Source organism: Lycium barbarum, chromosome 4, assembly GCF_019175385.1.
Source record: "Lycium barbarum isolate Lr01 chromosome 4, ASM1917538v2, whole genome shotgun sequence".
Lineage (NCBI taxonomy): Eukaryota > Viridiplantae > Streptophyta > Magnoliopsida > Solanales > Solanaceae > Lycium > Lycium barbarum.
Window position 1 is genome coordinate 25,243,731 of NC_083340.1, and position 11,337 is coordinate 25,255,067.

At 37.8% G+C, this 11,337-nt stretch overlaps 1 pseudogene; it reads left to right on the forward strand.

Annotated features, from left to right (window-relative positions):
• Nucleotides 1-9,092: 9,092 nt before the first annotated feature.
• Nucleotides 9,093-10,083, forward strand: LOC132635626 (tyramine N-feruloyltransferase 4/11-like; annotated as a pseudogene).
• The last annotated feature ends 1,254 nt before the right edge of the window (nucleotides 10,084-11,337 follow it).

Below are 11,337 nucleotides of genomic sequence, written 5' to 3' on the forward strand. Positions count from 1 at the left end.
ACATCATTGGCCTCTGCAGCCTCCTCGAGCTTGCTCTTGAGCTCGTCACTAATCTAGGCTCGAGTCTCGGCTTTCTGTTCGACCACCCTCAACTTCTGTTTTTTAGTAGCACTCTCGGATTCAAGCTGGTGATGCCTTTCTTCTATCCTCACGGCATCAACCTTGACCGAGTTAAGTTCACTCCGAAGTTAGGAAATAGTGGCCTCGAGTTTACCAAGCCTCGTAATAAAATGGGCATTGTCTTGGTTAAGACCGGCATTATCCGCCTCAAGGAGCCGATTCTTTTCAACCATATCGGCCAACTCGGCCTTCAAGCGAAGGTTTTCGGCCTTCGTCGCTTCGAGCTCTGATTGAAGGTTGGGAAGAACAGCGGCCCGGCTCAGTTGATCTTCTTACTCCTACAAGAGGAGTTGGACCTTCTCTGTTTCTCAGCCCTGGCCATCCAGCTGGCCCTTTAAGTCGTCAACCTCGTGTTGGGCACGGACAAAGCCCTTATTAACGAGCACAACACTCTGCAGAAGAAGAAGCAAATCGAGTTAAGAAATTGAATAAACAAGAGTCAAAAATCGCACATCAATATTATGGAAGGATGAGCGTAAAGTTTACCCGGTTGCCCGCATGCATGCCTTCGTTTATAAGGCACTGCCAAGGAACCCCGACCATCTTTCTCTTACCCGAATCCGAAGTAAGAGGCCTTAGATAACTTGCTACTCCCACAGGCCGGGATAAAAAGCTACAATCCTCGGGGACGGTGATCACGGTCGACCCCATCCTTTTCGATTCTATACTGGGGGCCGGGAAAATACCTACAAGGGAATCCCTCGCGCCCGTATCGGTGAACCGGCTAGCTTCCCTCGTAGGTCGAGGAATATGAAGATGTCCGAACCCAGCTGCTTCCCCAGTTGCAGGAGGGGTATCCAAGAACATGTCGTCCAGGTTACCGGACCTCGATGCAGGAGTAGGATAAGCCGGAACGGCTCCAGCAGCCTCGGTAGAAGCGGGTGTCTCGGATGTAGTAGCTTGGTCACCACTGGGCAGTGGGCTGGCAATCATTGTAGCCTCGTTGTCCATAGCTGGACCTGATTCAGGCCTTCGATCAGTCTCGGTATCCGAAGACTGGCCAAACCTTCTAGGCCTCTTCACCAATGGTGCCACTTCGGGTGAAGCATCACCTGAAATATCGATAAATTCAATGGACCTTAGTGGAATCGAAAAAAGAACATCTTCTTCTCGACCTGTGTGTGGGGTCGAGAAGGAAGTTCCTCCCTCGGCTGTAGGTGAGGGCAGAATGGTAGTTTCTTCCTCCGGAACAGAGGCGACGAAAGGGCCCTCACCAACCCTTTGAATAAGAATATCAGACTCTGATTCATCCCTCAGGGTCCGAACATCGCTCCTCGACCTCTTCTTTTGTTTCTGCCCTCTGGTCGAGGGCTTTCTCTGTCTCTTTTCGGCTGCAGCAATGAGCTGGGATGACCCTATCGTATCAAATTCAGGAGCCGGTGTGGTAGGCTCGGCCGTTGATTCAGGTCTTGGCTACACCGAGCCCTTGGGCAAGACTGAATACCAAAGGAGTTATAGACAAAAAAAAGTGAAACGGGAGGATGCAATAAGTACCGAATCAAGGAAAAGATTACCATGATTTTGGGCAGCCCACCGGCCACGGGACAAGTCCCTCTATCTCCGTTCACCATGAAAGTGTTGGCTAATGATTGCCCTAACCCACTCGGAAAGGGTCCGGACAGCTGAAGGTATCCATGCCTCGGCTAAATATATATATATATATATATATATATATATATATATATATATATATTGCATATGCGTGTAAGAGAGCAAATTTGGACAAAGTATAGAGGAAGAATAATTATAGAGGGGAGACAACTGAGAAACTTACGTCTATTATTCCACTTTTCCGGAAAAGGCATGTGATCAGCCGAAATAATGTCTACGGTCCTTAACCGGACATAACGTTCCAACCATCCTCGATCTCTATCCTCGTCAAGTTTTGAAAGAATCGGGTTCCGACCTCGTTTGGTGACCTTTATCACGCCCCCTCGGAAGATTCTCAGAGAATACAACCAGATGAAGTGCGCCAACGTTAATTCCCTTTTGGCGTTATTGGCCAGTAGGCGGAGGCAGGCCACGATCCTCCAGATAATCGGCCCAATTTGGGCCAAGGTCACGTTGTACGTCCGCCATATCTCAAGAATAACCGGATCAATTGGAGGATCGAATTTAAGCGTGAACGAATATGTGTAAACGTATAGGAAACCTTCTTTGTAATCGGTAATGGACTCGTCGGGCCCGGGGGCGAACACTTGCACCGGATGCTTATCCCATCCACATTCGGCCAGGACCCGAGGGAGAAGATGCTCCATAACAGACGAAGGGTATCGACTTATATCGAAACTCCTATCCGCAATTAGAGATGGCTTCTCGATGTCAAATTTGTGGCTGTAGTTAGGTCTGGATGGTATTATGTCCAGAGCAGTCGGTTCCACAAATGTTTTTCCTTTGGGTTTTGAAACAGGCTCGGTTCCCGGGGCAGAAATCTAGGGAACGTCCTGGGAAGTAGATTCGATATTGGCAGACATTTTGAAGGTGAAAGAGTGGGTATGAAAATTTGAGAACTTGAAGTGACAGATGAAAGATTCAAGAACGAAACAATGAAAGAGGAAATATTAGAAGGATGGAAGAGGCAGTTGAAAGATGCAAAAAACCCTTGAACATTCAGAGCAAATGAAGAAGATAACAGAGGCTTTTACGATCAAAGAAGAAAAGAAGTGAGAAGTAGGGAATGAGAATTGGAAGTGAAAGTGAGAAAATGATCTGCTTTGAGCCTTATATAGGCGTTTCACTGTATCGGTTACAGAGAACGGCCAATCGAGAGGTGACGCGTGTCCCATAATTAATGAGACATAATTTGAGGCGATGTGGGTTAAGGAGGTTCCCGAGGTCGACCACTCGGGACGAGACACGTGGCCAAAGTCAGAAGGACGTGACATAACTGTTCTCGCCAAATTTGAAGATAAGAACGAGCTTATGGAACCACCGGTTTTGGGACTTATCCACTTCCCGTTACTCCGGTAAAACTATGATCCGAAAAGTGTGAGGACTATCTGTATACGGCAAAAATCGGGTCAATGTATGACCGGTGAGTCCGGAGCCGAGGGTAAGTCCAAATGGGCACGAGCATGTTCGGTCTTTTCTTCACACCGGAGTATCGTACTAGATGCATTTGACCCGAGATAATAAAAGCGTGTCTGTTGGTCCGGGTACATCGATCCACAATCAACGTGTCCGTTGGTCTGATTAACCGGATGCGATGCGGCCACGCGTCAGGAAACTGTTTTGACGACCGTACGGGTGTCAGACCGTACAGTCCTACCTTATCTATTTTAAGGTTTCTTTATTCATAAGGGTTTTGCATTGTATTCAAGGCCCATAAGGCATACCTATAAATAGAGGACATTCTCCCCCTTTTAGGGGTTAGTTTTTTTCAGATCTCAACATTGTAATAGTAAAATATATTAAAGCTCTCTCTCTCTCTTTGATATTGGTCCGGATTTGTGGTGTTCTTTAGCTTTACTCATTCATTCAATATAACATATTACTTAATATATAAATTTGGCATAAATCACCAATCACATACACGTTCTCACAACAATCACGCGCGCGCGCGCGCGCACACACACACACACACACACACACACACACATATATATATATATATATATATATATATATATATATATATATATATATATATATATATATATATATATATATATATATATATATATATATATATTACAACAAACAAATTCATAGACATTTCATACCGACCAACTAGATTAAAATTCATCCACATATCCTATACCTCACTTACAAATTCAATTGTTATCGAAATTCGGGGTAAACAATATGTTACATAGAACACATCAGAGTTGTATTATCACTTGTTGTGGATATCTCAGCCTTTGTGACATTTAAGCTTCCCGGAAAGTTCACATTGAGGCTGTTTAAACATGATGCAGAAATAGCCTGAAAATATAATAAGTACTGAGCGAATACTGGCCATACGACTCTTAACATCTGACATGACATAACTGAACTAGTCTAGTCTATGAAATCTTTGGCATGAGTCTGATTGCTAAACTATTTACCAGGACAAGGCCCCCAGCATACCTTAACTACATAACTGACATGAAGCAAATAAAAATAAAACCCCGAATGAGATATGGCCCACCAATAGCTGATACGTGCAAGGTCCTAACGAGCTGATCCGTCGTCCTGTAAATCTGCATCGTGAAATGCAGGCCCCTGGGCAAATAAAAGGGGACGTCAGTACATTCGAATTGTAGGTATGTAAAGCAACTGAAAGAAATAAGCATGGCACATGAAATAACATAACTGAAATCGAAATTGTATCTGTAAGCTGAACATGAACATGAACATGAATATGGATATCATCTGACATGAATATGTATAACATGAATAAAATATTTTAAGCCTGTAAAGATATCTGTGGGAGAGTATTAGTATAACCGACATGTAACCACCACGTAAGCACGTAGCGTCTGATATCTACCTGATCAGTTAAGCCATCCCGTACCTTTCCGAGGTACCAGACATGAACATGACATGAATGGATCCAATAATCCGCAACGGGTAAACATGAAGGAATCGTCCTAACTAGGCGGAGCGATCCTTATCCTACGTTGGCATACAGACGTAGTTTGAGGTTGTCTGAGCCTTCTCGGTAATTCGTGCAATTCCCAAAACATGAACATAGATATAATTGGCTTAGTAGCCCATGAATTAAATAAACATGATTATAAGCATGATTTGTGATTGTATTATAACATGAAGATAGATATATAGTGTAACTTGTATGAAAACATGAAAACATGTAGAAGTTCATAAAATAAACATAAAAGTTCATATCTTGCATTTAAGAAGCCATGTAATGCAAAGTATGAGTTTTGATGGATTACAGACAGATTCTCAATAACCAAAATGGAATATTAAGAACACAATAACGAATTAATCATACAAACATGGTATATTATGGTACATGTACTTAGGGTTATCATGAACATGTCTGGAACCCTAGTTTTGGTGAACTTTCGTAAAATCATGAAGAACATGGCGTGGGGAAGAACAATGATATTACCACAAGTAGATAGAAACCCTACATACCTGTTAATGCTCCAAAACTTGTAACTAATGGTCCGAACTTGAGAAGAATCCCAAAAGCCTAAATCTTGAATCCTTGTGATTGGTTTTCTTGAAAACTGTAGGTTAGGAACAACGAATTCCTATTTAGTAATCATGGGTATATGTTAAAATTCACTTGAAAGACTTGGAATAGGCTTACCTTAGTGTATCTTGAGAATATGAAAAGTAATAAAAAGAACTGAAGTCCCGTATTTATACTATTTGCTGAGACGAAAAAAGTACGGGCACCATGTACGGCCTGTAAATTAATGTACAACCTATACATTAATTGTGGCCGTACTGGAATGGCAAAATCCAGTGATCATAATTTTTTCAATTGTGGGATACGACTTGAAAGTACAGCCCTTCCTTTAAAGTACGGACCGTATAAAATGTACGATCACAAAGTACGGCCCGTACATGTTGGCCGTACCTGGAATGTCAAATTCCAGCGACTTATTGATTTTTTCGTGTGAAGTACGGCTCGTACAATTGATGTAACACGTCCTTTTACCATTCTGATGCATAAATTCTAATCCCAACAATTTGGACTTGGTTTCTAAGTCCCTGAATCATGAACATAGCTTAGTTTAAAGGTACAAGGTGTTACAGCTATGAGAAATACACTCAGATCCGGCAACGGCGCCGTCGTCCAGCCATCAACCATTTCTTTCCCACCGCCGTCAACAGTGAAGTCCGCCGCAGTGATCGACGGCAAAGACTCTTGAGCTAGGAGGAAATACTCAGATCTGATAAATGAAGATGGTGGAGGAGGAAGAATTGTAAATACACTCAGATTTGATGCAAATTGTAATTAGCTATTCAAAGTAGCTATGTATTGAAATTATTTTAAACTATAGCTACTAATGATAAATACCTAGTAAATATTAGTTACAGCATGTAAGAATCCCAAATTAAAATATAGTCCTACTGTACTAGGGTCCATGTTTACTTGTTCATGTTGACTTAGCATACCTCTTAAGAAGCAATTAAAAAATGCTAATTTTACTATATAACCCCTAATTATTATATGTTGGAAATGAATTGAAAATAGTTATAGTACTTAATAATAAGGGTAAAATAGGTATAAAATGAAAATTATCTCTTACCGTAGTTTTTTAAACTGCACAAGTAAAAATAGACATGTATTTTTAGTATAGTGGACAAGTAAAAGTGGAAGGAAGAAATACTATATTAAGTTACGAGATATAGTAGTTTTTAATTTTGATTTTGGGAATACTATTTATCAACAAACACTATTGTCGTTGTCTTATTGCCTGTTTGACCAAGCTTATTTTTCTCCAAAAGTGTTTATTTTTCTCAAAAAATACTTATTTGAGAAAAAGTGAGGTGTTTGGCCGTGCTTTTGGGAGAAAATAAGTGTTTTGGGGGAGTAGCAGGAGCAATTTTTCAGAAGCCAAAAAAAATAGTTTTTCCCCAAAAACACTTTTTTTGAAAAGTACTTTTGAGAAAATATAAGCACTTTTTAAAAGCTTGATCAAATATTAATTGATGCTCCCGAAACTGCTTTTTAAATTAATTGACATACACAAACTACTTCTCACAAAAAAAAAGTATTTTTCAAAAAAAATAAGCTAATTTAGATGTAACAAGTTATTAAACTTTCAACAGTTTTGGGCGATATACCTTTCTTTATAGACTTGTGTAAACGTATTTTCTTTCCCCCGTGATGCTACGGCCAATTTGACATATTTTTCTATATTGATTTGTGTGAATGTTGTTTTTCCCTTCTTTTTTTTCTGTCATCTCTCCAATTTTTCCATTGAAGCACTTTGAATTTATATATTAAAGTAGAAAATAACCTTTCGAATTTATAGGAGAGATAAGAGCATCGCAGGAAAGTACTGATTTTGGGGGATTTTGCATAATCACTTTCCTGATTTTTGGGAATTTGCATAATATTTGGAGGAAAAAATATCGGTATAAAAAAGGAAATAAAACAAACAAAGAGGAAAAAGAAAGGGAAGGGAAGTTCCATATACAAAGTTGGCCGAGATTGAAGTTGTGAAGAAAACGATTCAAATTTAGTTTGTTCCATGTTTAGAGTTGGCTGAAATAAAAGTTTACTTTATTTGTCCTTCTTTTTTTTTTTTAACCATTTTTTCTTTTTTTGCAAAAAATAAAACAAAATCACCAAAAGAAGATCTTAGGTTAACTGAACAAAATTAAATCTATAAGAAAATTATATATCTACATGCATAACATTAATTTATAGAAAGTAAAATTAAAGTCTGTAAAATGAATTTTTCAACTTAGCCGTTCGAATCGGTTTCTATAAAGGAGGTCAAATCTCAGATTTATATCGCAAGATTTTAACATTACCATCTTTTTCTTTTTCATTAACTTTGTTTTTAATAATTTACCTTTTCAAATTCAGATATACCAATTTCTTAAATGGTTATTTCATATTTAATCTATTTTTTTATATAGCTTCTCTTTTTAGAAATTTTTAGAATATTTATGACTAATAAAAAAATAGTTTTCTTTTATAAAAGTGATCACATTAGTTTCAACTTTGTTTTAATACTTTTTATAACCGCGCGAAGCGCGGACAAATACACTAATTTTATGATATCTTGGGTCCTAAGGTATTAGCGTCCAGTTGTTTCTTTTAAGCATTTACACGCTCAAAATAAAAAGGTCAAAAGAAGTTGGTGAAAGTCTTCGTCTCAATATAGATGGTGGAATATAGTACCAATGACGTGTTCTTAAGAATGACTTTTATCTTTTACTTATACGATTACCTTTGTTTAACAAATTCTAAGTACAATTACATAAGATTGAACTATTTTAACATGTTAGTGCAATATACATAAGAATTGTGACTAATTATGTGCTATCATGATTATTAGTTTATTTAGACGTTCAACTATGATAAGATTATAACTACATAAAAAGTAAACAAAAATCTAACTGAAAGGTGATTATTATAGGGGTCAATGCCTAAGGAATTTTTTTCTCCCAAAACTTCATTTAATCAAATGCACCTCCAATACTTTTAAATCAGAGAAATTGATTATTAGGCACTTAGTAAGTTACATGTATCTTCCTATTTGGCATAGAAGACTCTATATATCCACTAATAACCTGTTCTCAATATTATACTAGAGGAACATATATATATTCAAAGAATGAGCCCGTTTGGATTGACTTATAAGTTGCTAAAAACAGCTTATAAGCTGTTTTCAGTTTTTTTAAGTGTTTGGCTGGCCAGCTTAAAGCCATTTTGTGCTTAAAATAAACCTAAAAAAATAATTAGACTCATTTGACTTAACTTATCTAAAGCATCTTATAAGCTGAAAACAGCTTATAAGCCAAAAAAAATAAGTTAGGGTATAATTTTTTTTTTTTTGGCTTATAAATTATTTTTAGCTTATAAGCTGCTTTTTTTAAGCCCATCCAAACATCCAAACAGGCTCAAAGTAATAGAAAATTTCCTTAGCATCCTTTAAGCTATTTTCAAGTAATTGGAAAAGATGGACCGGTTGAAAAAGTGATGAATTATAAGTCATATTAAATCAATAATGTTGACGTGAGATAAATTTAGTTAATAAATTTTAATTTATATAATCGACTCAACTTTTCTGATACGAGGCGCAATAATTATAATACTAAATTAATTAATGCTACCGGGTTCCTAGCCGCCTTCTTAAAGACATTCTTTCAGAGTTCAAATCTTATCTTTATTTTGCTTGGATTTTTCCTTTGGAACAACCAAAATATGAGGCAAAAAAATGTAGTGGAGACTCCCCTTTTCACCAACCAATTTGAGTTTCCTCCACCAACCGCACTAACTAAATAACACAAAAGTATTAAACAAAGACCGCATCTCTACTATAAATAACCATTATCTCCTAAAATCTTTCAAGCAATATCCCATTACAAAACATTCTTCCTGGTCCAAGGCTCACTTTTTCCTCTTTAAGCGTACTTGGTACCTCAAAAACTTGCCTCTCAACTCTCTAACTTTATCAACAGTACCATGACTCCAGCTATATCTGAAACAACCACCAATTCCTCACCGGAAAACAACGTAACGATCACTGAAAAGATATACACTAGAGTCCGTCTCGCTGAGAAAGCTGACCTATACCATATATACCAACTGTTTTATCAAATCCATGCATACCATAACTACACTCATTTGTACAAAGCAACCGAGTCCTCCCTAGCCAACTTGTTCTTTAAAGAAAACCCTCTTCCACTTTTCTACGGGCCATCCGTACTTTTACTCGGAAGTTTCGCCAACCCCTTTTGCCGAACACAAGAATACCACGGACGAAGGGTTAAAACCCGTCCTTACAACATTCGACCTTAAATTCCCCGTTGTGGAAGGACAAGCTGAGGAATTCAGGTCCAAATATGATGACGGGAACGATAAGAGTGATGCTTTTATTGCAGGATATGCTTTCTTTTACGCGAATTATTCGTGCTTCTATGACAAACCGGGGTTCTATTTTGAGAGCCTTTACTTTAGGGAGAGTTACAGAAAGTTAGGAATGGGGAGATTGTTGTTTGGAACTGTTGCGTCCATTGCGGCGAACAACGGATTTGTTTCGGTGGAGGGAATAGTTGCAGTTTGGAATAAGAAGTCTTATGATTTTTACATAGATATGGGAGTTGAAATATTTGATGAGTTTAGGTATGGGAAGTTGCACGGTGAAGCTCTTCAAAAGTATGCTGATAAGGAGAAAAGTGCTGAAGGAAACTGTTAATTTATTTATTTATTTTAACTACCTTAAATTCCTATCCATTTATTCTTATTTACTTCTGAAAAAGCAGGATGTTCAGTGTCTGTTGTATTATTTTTGTATTTAAGAAATTTAATTGATTATCATATACTCCACAATCTCTCTATTTTTTTTAACTTTTACGTGGCACAATTACTATTTTGGAATTAAGTCACCGATTTGATGATTTGTGCCGTCCACAATCTGAAAATTAGTAAGTCGTGCTATCCAAGAATTTTGGTTAGCAAGTGGACGACAAACCAATATCAATAACAACAACATATAAGTGAAATCCCATAAAATAGGGTCTGAGGAGAGTGTATGCAGACTTTACCTCTATCTTGGGAGGCAGAGAGACTGTTTCCGATAGACCCCTCGGCATAAGGACAAACAAGTATCAACAACGATCCAATACCATATTTTTCTTTCTTTGTAAACACATATAGAACTGATCGATTTGTTTAATCTCCTAGACGAGTCAGTCAACTTTTACTAGGAGGAAGCAAATGAGAGACCTTTATGATATTTCGGCAAAATTAACTTCCTATTAATTCTTTAGTGATCTTTTATGAGACTTACCAAAGTTGGATAATTTTTCATCGGGAAAATAATTTATTGACTGGGTGCATTATAACAAAAATTGACTAATCATCCAAGAAATTATCTCAACTCATCTATATTCGCGTCAGCTTATTTACCGATTGCTAATAGACCATACATATTGTTGATCAACGTTCTTGCAAATTCTTCTCCATCATATCACAATATAGGGCTGTGTAATTAACATGCCGACATTCGGGACCCTTCGCCGTTATGGTATTTGGTGAATTTGTCCGCTCAGTAAAAAACCCTATTGAGAAGTCCGTAATGTTAGGTTTTTGGGTTTTCCCTTTCTATGTGGAATTGAATTAATAAAACTCAATCCAATTTGGACCAGACCAATTTTGCCCAAAATTTCTTATATATATAGGATCAATTTAGGTCTTATTTTGAGAACACAAGAGTGTATTCATAGCAGCCATATAGAGAGAAAAACGTGAGAGAGAAAGCAGATTTTCGTCCAGAAATTTTCTGCTACAACTGTCCACTTTAAAAGTGCGTTTGACAATTCGTTAACCGTTGGATCGTGCTGAAATTTTAACTGGGGATTCTCAACATCTGGTTCTTCAATTTCAACGGTGGAGATCGGATTTTGTGGTCTGTAGCTCCAGTTTTGTAGTACGAACAGTAGCTCCTTTTTGGGGTGATTTCTCTCGTTTCTTCGCTAGTTTTTGTGCTATCTTTTATGTATTGTTGCTCCGTGCTTGGATTTGTTGTTGTAGCCATTTGTAGAACATTGTTGTAACTCTTATTGATTATAGTGGAG